A 14,194-nucleotide genomic window follows, 5' to 3' on the forward strand; every position below is an offset into this window, starting at 1 on the left:
GTTAGATGAAAATGGTGAAATCACAAGGAACAAAGCAAGACTAGTTTGCAAAGGATATGCACAAGAAGGACTAGATTATTGAGAAATGTTTGCTCTAGTTGCCAAAATGGAAGGAGTAAGGACCTTACTGGCATATGCAACCTTCAAAGGATTTAAAGTCTATCAGATGGATGTAAAGTCTGCATTTCTGAATGGTATACTTGAAGAGGAAGTCTACATAGAGCAACCAGAAGGTTTTGTTGATGAAAAGAACAAAAATAAGGTATGTAAACTGCATAAGGCTCTATATGGATTAAGGCAAGCCCCCAGAGCTTGGTATGAGAGACTTCACAAGTATTTGGTTCAAATAGGATTTGAAAGAACTGATGATAACAACAACATGTACATCGAATCAGAAGAAGGTAAAGATATTCTTGTATCTAAAATATTTGTGGATGATATAGTTTTTGAAGGAAAGGAAGCACTATGCAAAAGTTTTGCTAATAAAATGAAACATGAGTTTGAAATGTCTATGTTTGGAGAAATCAAGTTCTTTTTAGGATTGCAAGTGCATCAACTAAAACATGGTATATTTGTAACACAATCAAAATACATCAAGGAGATACTCAAGAAGTTTGGATTGGAAGACTCCAAACCTATCAGTATACCAATGGAAATAGGACATAAGCTATCTAAAAATGATGAATCAGTTGAAGTAAATCAAATAATGTATAGATCCATGATTGGAAAACTATAATATGTTGTACATAGCAGACCAGACATAGCACTAGCAGTTGGAATAGTGGCTAGATTATCTGCCAATCCTAGAGAAAATCATCTCATGGTAGTAAAAAGTATAATGAGGTATCTCAAAGGAACTGATGATTTTGGCCTTTATTACAAAAAGAATGAGAAGATTGAGCTCAACGCATACATAGATGCAGATTGGGGAGGAAACATTGTTGAAAAGAAAAGCACAAGTGGAGGAGCATTATTCTTAGGTAAAAGGCTAGTTACTTGGACTAGCAAGAAACAAACATGTACATCTTAGTCCATTGTAGAAGTAGAATATGTAGCAGCAACAATCAATTCTAAAAATATTGTGTGGCTCAAACATCTATTGATAGGAATGAAAGAAGAGGTAACCAAACCTGTGATACTGTATTGTAACAATACAAGTGCTATAAACATATCCAAGAATCTAGTAATGCATGCAAAAACCAAGCATATTGCAATCAAGTATCACTATGTCAGAGAATTGGTGGAACACAAACAAGTAAAGATGGAGTACATTCACACAAAGGAACAAATTGTAGATATCTTCACCAAACCATTACCCAATGATGCTTATGAATATCTTAGAGGCAAGTTGGGGGTAATGCCCCTAACTCAAGCAGTCTAAAGCAACATAGAAGCTGCCCTACATCAACAAAAGTAGATCATTGAAATATCAAATGAATGATGCAGAGGATGACAACAAGAGTAGAAACTCTAGATCAGTCACAAGCATGGTGACAGAGGGAGGAAAACATGAAGATGAAATGTTTCTATTTAGCATGTTAAAGATGTTACATCTTTGGCATTTATGTCAAAAAGGGAGATATAGGAGAAACTGATCAATACAAAGAGGGAGATATATATGAAGGATTAGGAATACAAAGTAAGGATGCAACTGTCTAGAGGAGAAGCAAAAAAAAGGATTCAAATTTTGGTGGTAACTAAGTTGATCAACTTAATCATTTGATCAATTTGGTTTGCCATCAATGCCAAAGAGGGAGATTGTTGGAAATGATTGAAAATATCATGAATATAGAGAAATGGAATTGGTAAAGAATGTTTCAATCATTGTTTTGTCATTGATGTCAAACTTGCTACTTGCATGAATGACAATTTCTTAAGTGATCCAAATACTATCAATTTCTTGATTGATAAGGAGGTGGCAATTAATAATATGTAACTAGAGTACCTAGAGAAAGGTTGAAGTTATGATGTTGTAAAGAAGTATAAGGATCAGCTAAGCCATTGATGAAATAGTGTATTGATGACATATTCTAAGACACAGAGGATGGACACACTAAGACATATATGTAAGGATTAACTAAGTTCTTGTTAGTGCCAAACAGATTCTCAGTTGAAGCTGAGCAAGTTCAACTTTAGTGTGTGCAGAGTGATCTTTAGGTGCCGAGTGAAGATCAAGTGTTAAGAAACCTTTAGGTGTTGAGCAAGATATAGGTGCCGAGCAAGATATAGACGTCAAGCAAGATACAGGTGTTGAGCACTAGGAAATAATATTAAGAAGTTGAGTAACATAGAAGGTGTCAAGCATTAGTAAACCAATAATGCTAAGTTGCTACATTATTTTGAAAAGTCAAGGATTCGCTAGATCTAAGCTAACCTGGTAGTTATCTAGAATTTTGTGAACCAGATAGAAGATAAGAATGATGAGCTAGTGGCATAGAACACTATGTAAAACATTTTTGGAAAATGCTAATGGATTTATCATGAAGTTTCTAGATAGAAACAAGATATGGGACAAATACATAGTATCCTACCTAATCCATTATAACCCTAAAGATGGAGAGGGATATTTGAGTAGGAAATCAAGAACATAACTTCTTTATAAGGAGTTATAGATCAGATGTCAAATGTGCATGCAAGAGAGGGAATTGGTCATAAGTATGATCATGCAAAAAACTCAAGAGGAGTAAGAACATAGCATCAAGACTCTAAGTTGATCAAGAGACCAGAGAGAGCATTGGCATAATGAGTGGAAGAACTCAAGGAGATAGATCTTGAAGGGTGAACAAGCTGTCAGCACTGCAAGGGAGGAAAGCCAAGAAAATAAAAGGACTGAAGAGAAATCTGAAATCAGCAAGGTTGAAGTTGCAATCTATATTAGGTCAAAACCCTTCTAATACTTTCTTACAACTTTATTAGATATTGAAACCCTACATTTCTAGGTTAGCTTAACAGCTAGGTGGATAAGCCTCAAGAAAAGGGTAGAAGATCCCTAAGAGAAGGATAAAGAGATCCTTAGGAGAAGGATAAAAGAGATCCTTAGGAGGAGGATAGGAGATCCTTAGAGAGGGATAAAATATTCTTTTGAGAAGGTGACTATAAATCCCATGGACTTGGGTGAGCCTATAGCTCTATGTAAATCCTTTAACAAGGTGACATTCCAAGTTGAATGTTCTTAAATCCTTTAACAAGGTCACATTTAATAATGTGTTGTAGCCTTTAACAGGGTAGACCTTTAATAGGGAAGACCATCAGAAGTGGTTGAAATCAATTGCATAGTTATTTTGTGGGTATCATCCCCACCGCAATTTTACCTTCTTATTTTTGGAGGGTTTCTGGGTCATCAAATTCTTAGTGTTATGGTGTGATGCATGTTTACTTTTCATGATTGTTTAATGTTCAATTGCATGCATGATAATTTCAGTTAAGTGCCATTAAGGATTTGTAGCAAAAGTTGTATTGGACATCATTGGACCTTGAATAACTGATTCACCCCGCCTCTCAGTTATTCTAAAGAATTCTAATAGAAACAACATCAAACAAATAGACACAATCCCCCACCCATGGGTGCAATTTTATCATATTGACTACTTCCAATTGGCATAAATAAGTCATCTACCTTTCTCCTACACCCTTCAATCATCCATGAAACCAATTACATAGGGAACAAATATACAATTGTAATCTTAACTACACAATCTTCTATTCTTCACTCAAACCAAATTGTAGTAGCAATAGAGAAGAAACTATACTCTTGTCTACACAATATTTTGTTCTTTACTCCTACCAAAACATGTGACCTAATTTTTATTCATATGTGCACTATATATTGGGATTTGTAATTTTTTTCAAAAATCCACTTATAACTTAAATCATAAAGCCTTCCAAAAACATATCAAGTAGTCAGATTTTTGGCACAAATTAGCATTTTCAACTCTCAAAACCATGATTAGAAATTTGCAAATATTTACTAATAATCCTGCTATTTAATAACATTTCCAAACTTTACACTAAGGAATGCAAGGTAATTACAAACCATCTACCAAGAATGGGATTCCATCGACAAGCTTCTAGAAAGGATCAAATCAACAATTAAAGATATTCAAGTATACACACTAAACCAATTAAAAATCTCATATGGGTCCTACAATATTTACCAAAGCCTCTTCCTAATATACTTCTTCCTCCTGAACCTCATCCATATCCCCTCCCAGCATATCTTTCTTATGTTTTCCTACAAAGATTTCTCAATTTATAAGGAATGTGACTAAAGCTATTACGCATTATGTTTTTCATCTGACCATAGCTTCAAGAACTCTATGTGCTTAATTGAGTTAATATAATGTAGGAGACTTTACAAAGTCAATCATTCCATACAATCCCAATAAAATAATAAATAGAATTAGATGCCTCATCGCTGCCAATCAGATGCAGTTGCATCAACAAAAGCCCTTATCATGTTTTCTTCATCAACTTTAGGAATAGTTGATTATGACTACATTTGAGTATGTAACACTTGAGGTACTTCAGGTAGTGCATACAAATAATTCCAAAATTCATCCCATTTTGATTCTTCTTCTGGCTACAAGTTTAAATTTAAGGAAATTAAAAGTTTAATCCTAGGTCTTTAACTATAAACCATGCTCTTATCCCAAGTTCAAAGGATTAAGCATGCTTACAAAATTAAACTAAGATTGATTAGGTGTTAGAAAACCATTCTTAGATGGAATAATTTTCTCTTTGGGAATTTCAATTTCTTTGGGCCTACACATAACAACATTTATATTACTAGTCTTAGGAGAATTGTCTTTCATAAAATGCTTGTTTATCAAAAATCAGCACTGTTGGATAATGAAACACAAAGTCTAAAATATTATGTATACAATATGAAATTGTTGGGACTAAATTGCATTATGTTAATTAACATGGAGCCCCTTTAACATTGCAAAACAAAAAATAACCTAAAGACTCACAGGTAAAAGGTTGTACTCTTCTTTCTTCTCTATCACAATTGGCATTCAAGGTCTCCCTAGAACTCAGTGCACTAAAAAATATGTACTTTTGGGCACTAGCATTCCCTCATCAAGATACTCTAAAAAAATTAAAACATCTGTAAACTAGATCTAAGTTCTTTATGGCAACTGGACCCATGGGTAGAGGATTGTGTCAGATGTTTTTAGATATCTTTAATGTCTTTATTCATAGAAGCTTGCACCTCTCTAATTGCCACAGGTGCCATTCTAGTGAATTAAATTTGTTTGGTGCATTTTTAGGAATTTTCTTTGACTTGTCTCACTAGACTTCTAAATTTAGCATTAGAAGGTAATAATAATCTTGAATCACTGTAAATTATGTTGCTTAAAAAATTTAGGCTTGATGTGTTGTGAGGTACTACATTTTGTTGTTACAATATTTTTAAAGAGAATAAGAAAAATAACTTTATGTTACTTTAACCAAATATAGTAGTTTATAAAATTACAAGTATTTTGAGTTTGATCCACCTGACTCCCAAACAATTATTATGTTTATACATTTTTTATCCAAATAGACAAAGCCTACTATTTCCATGATATTGTAAGTATATCAACCTTGTTTTCTAATAGCTATCGACCAAAAAATTAATAATAGCACCATTTATTGGAGTTATTCTTGGATTTGTAAAAGACTTATGATTTCTTGATATGGTTTCTAGATAAACATAAATCAATTGCACTTTCTAAGATATTAACTTATAAATAGTTATCTATCAGCATGACCCTTGTATCCTTCCTAAGAAAGTATAAATATATAGACCTATGACTCACCATTTAATCACATGTTATTCATTCTATTTTGTAGTTATTGCAAATAAGTTCATCATCTTGTTTGTGGTGTATTGCCATATTCCATCAATTTTTTTAATATGTCACTATGTCTTCTACTTTGATTTCTTAAATTATATAAATTGAAACCAAAAATCTCAAACTTTTATTGTTATGGTTAATAAACACTAGATTGGAACATGTATGGATCAATTACAGAAATGAATTTCATGGAACTAGTCAAAAAAATATCTACAATCTAAGTCATAAACATGAAGAGGAAACAACAAAGATCAACATTTACCTGATTTTGAGAGTTTCTCAAGAGTTAGATATATGCAAGTTCTAAATTATATTACACTATGATAAAATTATCCTTCAACATTTTCATTATTGTTTCCATTCAATGGATTTGACACCCTTTTCATTTATTGCATCAAATAGGACTTAATCTTCTTGCAAGTGGCAGTCACTTTAGCATCCATTAATCTAAGTATTTTGTACATCAAGGCTAGTCATAAGAAAATTGCACATCTTCACATTTTAAATCTAAGGAATCTATTTCCCAAGCTCATCAACGAATGTTAAACATAGAGCCATTCAACTCTTTCACTTCTATCTCTTCAAAAAGTTTGTGAGCTTTATGCAGTTTTCTTTCCTTTAAGTATCCATTTTGGAGAATATTGTATGTGATGTTATCCATAGGAAAGCAATTTTTTTTCTTCCTCTCAAGAAGTTCATGCACCTCTTTTATCATGCTTCTCTTGCAAAGTATCAAAAATACAATATTGGATGCTACAGTATCCACACAAAAACCCTTCCTTTACATCCTTAAAAGAATCTTGCATGCCTTTATTATCCTTCCTCTCTTGAAAACCATGAAAAATGAGTTCAATGCATGTAAGTTTTTTTTTACTAATACCTCTACTTATCAATTCATTTTATAGATGAGAAGTTTTTAATGTATGACCATACCTGAAAAACCCATAGATAAGTGAATTATACATAAGAATATCAAGTACATGCTATATGCTATCATTACATGCTTCAGTCTAAGTACTTCTTGAATGCCCCCTTCTTTTTCAAGGGCATGGATGAATAAATTATATCGAATTTCATTGGGTACCAAATCATATACAACCTATAACTATGCTATCACACATCCTAAAATCTCCATCATATTCCCCTCTGTGACATAGCAATCAATAAGAATGTTAAAAATAAAATAATCAACACCAACAATATTACTATTAAGAATTTACTAAAAATAAGCTTCTACTTTGTTTAAATTTGTGTGCTTGCAAAGCTATCTCAGAAGAATTTTGTAGGGACATCCCTACAAAAATGAACATAATGGGACCGATCTACTAAAAGAGATCATAAAGTTGACCCTCTATAACATTGGGCTCTATATACCCCATGTAAAATGTATAATTATTTATAGGTTGTACCTAGGGCTTGGGGTTTGATTTGAACTTGTGGTGTTCCTCATCCATATCCTACCTTTTTAAATATGTTTATTTGGCTTCTTCAAAACTAATAGTAAAACAGTTGTCAAATTATTTGACATATATTATTAAAAATTATCAAAGTGACAATATTGTGAACAATTCAAGGAAAGGATGTAAGATATGGGAGAAGGAAGTGAATGAGAATTGTTTTGAAATTTTTTGATAAGCCTTTTTATTTTTATATTTTAAAGAAGCACGGGCTAAAGCTCAACCATTAATAGAGGTATGAAGATCGAGTGGTTATGAAGTCAAGTATTACACATTTCAGGGACAATATTGGTAATTTGTGTCAAATTTTGTGTTGGTAATTATGGTTCTAAATTTTTAATTTCTTGCATCATGTGCTTTTTCTTGGACTTTTTTTTGCATTGTTCTATTCTTAGTTTTTTTTGGGGAATAGGGTGAAGTCTAGATCAGTTATTACTATTTGGGGAACCCAAGACCCCTTAGGGGAAATGAGTGAGTTGTAGTCTATGTAGTGCTACCTTTTCCCTCTAATTACCATTATCAAAAAATCTAAAATAGTAAGGGCTATTGGAGGGTCTTAGTGCAAGGCATTGAGAAACATTTTAAAATGACACTTTTAGACCACCTCGCGCTCTAAAAATTCTACAAAGAGCTTTGTAAATATGGGAAAGATGAAAGGTTAGCTTTAAGCTCTTCATTCACCTATAGAGGTTCACCAAAAAAATTGACAAATTTTGATATATGGATTAGGAACCGTAGGTGCACAAAGTTAGCTTGGGTGGCTACTAGGTCATTTCCCCTATATGAGAGACTCACAAGATACCATTGTGTTGTAGTCTCTTTCCTTGTTTGGATTATTTTATTTAAGAGGGAAAATAGATGTTTCTTTTTCATAAAAAACCTCTTTGGCTTTCCCTTTTCTTTTCTAAAGGTCGTAAATTAAAAAAATGTTAATTATTTTCTTCAAATTAAGTTTTTTTTTAATTTATTTTTTAGCTTATACTAGATTCTTTTACAATGATGATAATATACATATTCATTTTAATTATGATTAATTAATTAAAATCTTTTTCTTAAGTTAAACTATTTATAATATTGTTTAATGTTGTATAAAAGTGTAGTGACATATTAGGTATAAAGATGAGTATTATTTAAATATCTAATTAAAATCATAGATTGGGTTGAAATATGGTTTTTTTGATCAGGAATCTTATGCCTAGCTAGCCCATAATTAGTAATCCAAGACTCAATATGTTTGTCTAGAACAATGTTAATTCCTTAGTATCCCTATGAATAATAAGTGGGTTACAATCATTGTGACAAAAATGAAAGACCTACACTTACCCCTCTAATCATCCCAACCCTCTTCCTCCAATCTGATGCCTTCATGGGATCTTCACTTTCATGTAGCCATTCATCTAGGTTCTCATTCTACATAAAATTATAAGTCAACAACCTCTCTTGTCCAAATATACAGTACCCTAAAATCTCAACCAAATTTGGGTGTCATATCCTCCCTGCATCCATGCTTAGCTTCTTCGCAACCACCACAAACCTTGTAAACAAATACAAATTTCCCATCCCCAATAATCTCATTTTTTTTCAAAATTATATGTTGTAGTGGCCAAATCAATCATACTCATTGTAGGAAGTCTAGGGTAAAAATTAATTGTGAAGGGAACAATATGTTTTACTATTAACAATAACCTTTTCATCTTTATGTTTTAATTATTGAAATTCATTTTCTCATCAACTAGATATATTATTAATATTTATTTTTAATGTAATATAATTGTATATTAAAAGTTATAAAATTAAATTATTATTTTATGTGTAACACTGTAATTATAAAATGATTATAATGATTTCTTTTATCATAATAATATTTTTATGTTTATATTTTAATATTTAAAATTCATTTTCAACATTAACTAATGTTGCATATCTTATAAATAAATTATTTTAAATTGTAATTTATAAAATTAAATTACTATTTTCTATAAAAGTATAATTATAAAAAATAGATAAATTAATATAATTATTTCTACATTTGAAATAACATTAAAATAGTAAAATATATTTTCTTAAAAAAATTGAATTTTAAAATTATTTAATACAAATATCTAGAATTCTAAAATCATTTATCATAAAAATATAATTCATTAAAATAAAAAATAATTTATAAAACAATAAGCATTAATACATTAATTTTTATTAATAAAAGCATATTTTTTTTAATAATAAATGATTTTCAATTAATCTGTTAAACAAAATAATTTCCATCTATTTTTAATTAAATATCACAAATTCCTTTGACAAATGGTTTGCCATTGTTACTAAGTTTTATTGTTTAAAAATGGTTTTGCATTGTCATTTTTTGATCATTTATTTAGTCACTTATCTTTATTTAACCTTGTAATTTTATTAGATGATCAAATTAGTCATTTATTTAATCACTTGTACTTATAAATTATAAAAAATTAGTAGAATTTGACCACTTTTAATCATGTGACTAAATATTTTAGTCTTGTGACTAAAAGTTCTAGTCATGTAGTCATTTATTTGCCAAATTTCTACTAGTGAATGCAACCCACATCATTCTAGAAAAGTCATCAACTAGAATCATAAAATATCTTTCACCATAGAATCCTTTAGTCTTTGTAGGACCACTAAGATCTATTTGTACAATCTCCATTTTCTTTTATAGTAGTAAACTTCTTCATCAACTTTATTTGGAATAGTTTATTGTGACTACATTTGAGTATGTAACACTTGACATACTTTAGGTAGTGCATACAAATCATTCCCAAATTCATCCAATTTTGATTCTTCTTTTGGCTGCAAGTTTAAATTTAAGGAAATTAAAAGTTTAATCCTAGGTTAACTACAAACCATGCTCTTATCCCAAGTTCAAAGGATTAATCATGCTTACAAAATTAAACTGAGATTGATCAGGTGTCAGAAAACCATTCTTAGATGGAATAACCTACACATAACAACATTTATATTACTAGTCTCAAGAGAATTGTCTTTTAACAATGCTTGATTATCAAAAAACAGCACTATTGGATAATGAAACAAAAATTTTAAAATATTATGTATACAATATGAAATTGTTGGGATTGAATTGCATTATGTTAATTAACGTGGAGCCCCCTTTAACATTGCAAAACAAGAAATAACATAAAGACTCATAGGTAAAAGTTTGTACTCTTCTTTCTTATCTATCACAATTGGCATATAAGGTCTCTTTGGAACTTGGCACACTAAAACAAATGCATTTTTAGGCACCAACATTCCCTCATCAGGCTATTCTAAAAAAATTAAAAACATGTGTAAACTAGATTTGAATTATTTATGGCAACTGGACCCATGGGTAGAGGATTGTGTCAGATGTTTTTACATATCTTTAATTTCTTCAAGCATAGAAGCTTGCACCTCTCTGCTTCCCACAAGTGCCATTCCGGTGAATTAAATTTTTTGGGTGCATTTTTAGGATTGTTGTTTGACTTGTCTCACTAGACTTCTAAATTTAGCATTAGAAGGTGATAATAATCTTTGAATCACTATAAGTTATGTTGTATAAAAAACTTAGGCCTAATGTGTTGTGAGGTACTACATTTTGTTGTTACAATATTTCTAAAGATAATAGGAAAGAGCACTTTATGTTACTTTAACCAAATATAGCAGTTTATAAAAATAAAAAATCATTTAGAGTTTGATCCACCTGAATCCCAAACAATTATTATGTTTATAGTTTTGTGATCCAAATAGACAAAGACTACTATTGCCATGATACTATAAGTATATCAACCTTGTTTTCTAATAGCTATTGACCAAAAAATTAAAAATAGCACCATTGCTTGGATTTGTAAAATACTTATGATTTTTAGATATGATTTCTAGATAAACATAAATTAATTGCACTTTCTAAAATATTAACTTATAAATATCTATCTATCAACATGACCCTTGCATCCTTCCTTAGAAAGTATAAGTATATAGACCTATGACTCACCATTTAATCATATGGTATTCATTCTATTTTGTAGTTGTTGTAAATAAGCTCTTTATCCCATTTATGGTGTATTGCCATATTCCATCAGATTTTTTTATACGTCACTATGTCTTCTACTTTGATTTCTTAAATTATACCAATTGAAAACAAAAATCTCAAACTTTTATGGTTATGGTTAATAAACACTAGACTAGACCGTGCATGGATCAATTACAGAAATGAATTTCATGGAACTAGTGAGAAAAATATCTACAATCTAAGTCATAAACATGAAGAGGAAAAACAAAGATCAACATTTACCTAATTTTGAGAGTTTCTCAAGAGTTAGATATATGAAAGTTTTGCATTATGTTCCACTATGATAAAATTATCCTTCAACATTTTCATTACTATTTCCATTCAATGGATTTGGCACCCTTTTCATTTATTACATCAGATAGGACTTCATCTTCTTGCAAGTGGCATTCATTTTAGCATCCATTAATCTAAGTATTTTGTACATCAAGGCTAGTCACAAGATAATTTCACATTAAATCTAAGGAATCTATTTACCAAGCTCATAAATGAATGTTAAACATAGAGCCATTCAACTCTTTCACTTCTATCTCTTCAAAAATTTTGCGAGCTTTATGTAGTTTTCCTTCCTTTAAGTATCCATTTTGGAGAATCTTGTATGTGATTTTATCCCTAGACACGTAATTATTTTCTTCCTTTCAATAAGTTCATGCACCTCTTCTATCATGTTTCTCATGCAAAGCATCAAAAACACAATATTGGATGCTACAATATCTAGATAGAAACCCTTCCTTTGCATCCTTAAAAGAATCTTCCATGCCTTTATTATCTTTCCTCTCTTGAAAACCATGAAAAATGAGTTCAATGCATGTAAATTTTTGTGTACTAATACCTCTACTTATCAATTCATTTTATATATGAGAAGTTTCTAGTGTATGACCATACCTAAAAAGCCCATAGATAAGTGAATTATACATAAGAATATCAAGTACATGCTATATGCTATCATTACATGCTTCAGTCTAAGTACTTCTTGAATGTCCCCTTCTTTTTCAAGGGCATGGAAGAATAAATTATATCTAGCTTCATTGGGGACCAAATCATATACAACCTACAACCATTCTATCACACATCCTAAAATCTCCATCATATTCCCCTCTATGACATAGCAATCAATAAGAATGTTAAAAATAAAATAATCAACACCAACAATATTACTATTAAGAATTTACTAAAAATAGATTTCTACTTTTTTTAAATTTGTGTGCTTTCAAAGCTATCTCGGAAGAATTTTGTAGGGAACATGATTTGGACAAGTTCTACACCTAATACACCATCATAAATCTAGCAAGCTTTTTGTAGGACACCCTTTCTATAAAACCCATTAGTCAAGGTATTATATGTAAATATATCAAGCACAAGACCCTATCTTATCACCTTCCCATATAGTCTCAAAGCATTCCCCACATTTCCATATAAACAAAACTCATGGATAAGAGCATTGCAAGTGGTAACATCTGGCCCAACACCTTCACTCAACATCTTGTCCCATAAATCTAGAGCCTCGTGTATGTTTCCTTCCGTACAACATCCATGGAACATGATGGTTTTAAGCTAACTAAGTTATACAACTCATCCCAATTCAACATTTTAGTCCAAATATTTTTGGCCTCCTCTACTTTGCCTCTTTTGCATAGATCACTCATAAGGATATTGCAAGTAACAACATTTGGTTGGACACTATTTTTTACCATTTTATAGAGAAATCCAAATGCCCTTTCTATGTGATCTATCCTACAATACTCATATAGAAATTTATTATATGTGAAATGATTAGGGTGAATACTCATCCCAATAACATCCTTTAACAATTCACTTGCCCCATCGATGTGAGCAAATTTACAAAGCCCATTCATAAGAATATTATAAGTAGAATATTACAAACCCTAAAAATATAAAGAAAAGTGAGAGCATGCATATCATTTTAGAAGAGCCATAATTTCATAGTCATAATCAAGAGAAGTATTGGTAGTGTAAAGCTACACTAATAAAAAAATGATAAATTTGAAACAAAGAACAAGAACCATAAATGTAACAATTTTTTTTATTAAATCAACTTATTACAAGATCAAATACACAGATTGAATCACTCTCAATCTGAAAACCTCAAATTGAAAGATGATATCATCAAAGTACATATGCATTATAATGTGAATACATATAGAGTTCAATACAATAAAGGAGTACAAAAACATTTCTAAACACCTATGCCCATCATAGGGACCCTAATGTTGTTTTCAAGAAGTAACTACAACAATTATCTTTAGCTACCTGCTAAACAACTTGGAGCACCTAGAAAACACACAAAAATGCAACACAACACAAAGAGGGCTCAGTACACAAAAGTGTAATCCACCTGCATACATGTTAGAATAACCATATACATACCATAATGTAGACATCTAATCCACCTAACATAGTGCAATTCTGAAATTAATAAGCAAGAAGTAATCATTTACTTATCAATGCAAAATTAAACTCGCACTAAGAATAACCCATAAATGAATCATATATATACTAAGGTGTCATCGTTATGGCACTAAGATTCTGCATCCATGTATGGTATGTTCATAGTCAACACATAATGGAATACTCTATTATACTTGTCAATGATAGAATAGATATTTGCCTTGTTCTCCATACTTAACCTTATAGGTTTAAGTCATAGGTAAGGCCAATTATCTTTTATATGAAATTAACCCACCCAATTCATTTTAAAGTTTTCACTGAATTAATTAACTGAATAGGATAAACCAAATTCACCCACCCCGGTATATGTTCATCACAGCTATCCTTAAAATACACATCAAATATATATTCTAAGA

The 14,194-nt window shown here is 30.9% G+C and overlaps 1 pseudogene; it reads right to left on the reverse strand.

Moving 5' to 3' along the window:
- Nucleotides 1-14,194, reverse strand: part of LOC149554074 (amine oxidase [copper-containing] gamma 1-like) — a 76,624-nt pseudogene that overhangs the window by 30,233 nt on the left and 32,197 nt on the right.

The sequence above is a fragment of the Cupressus sempervirens genome, chromosome 6 (genome assembly GCF_028749045.1).
Source record: "Cupressus sempervirens isolate cs-2001-9-10 chromosome 6, ASM2874904v1, whole genome shotgun sequence".
Lineage (NCBI taxonomy): Eukaryota > Viridiplantae > Streptophyta > Pinopsida > Cupressales > Cupressaceae > Cupressus > Cupressus sempervirens.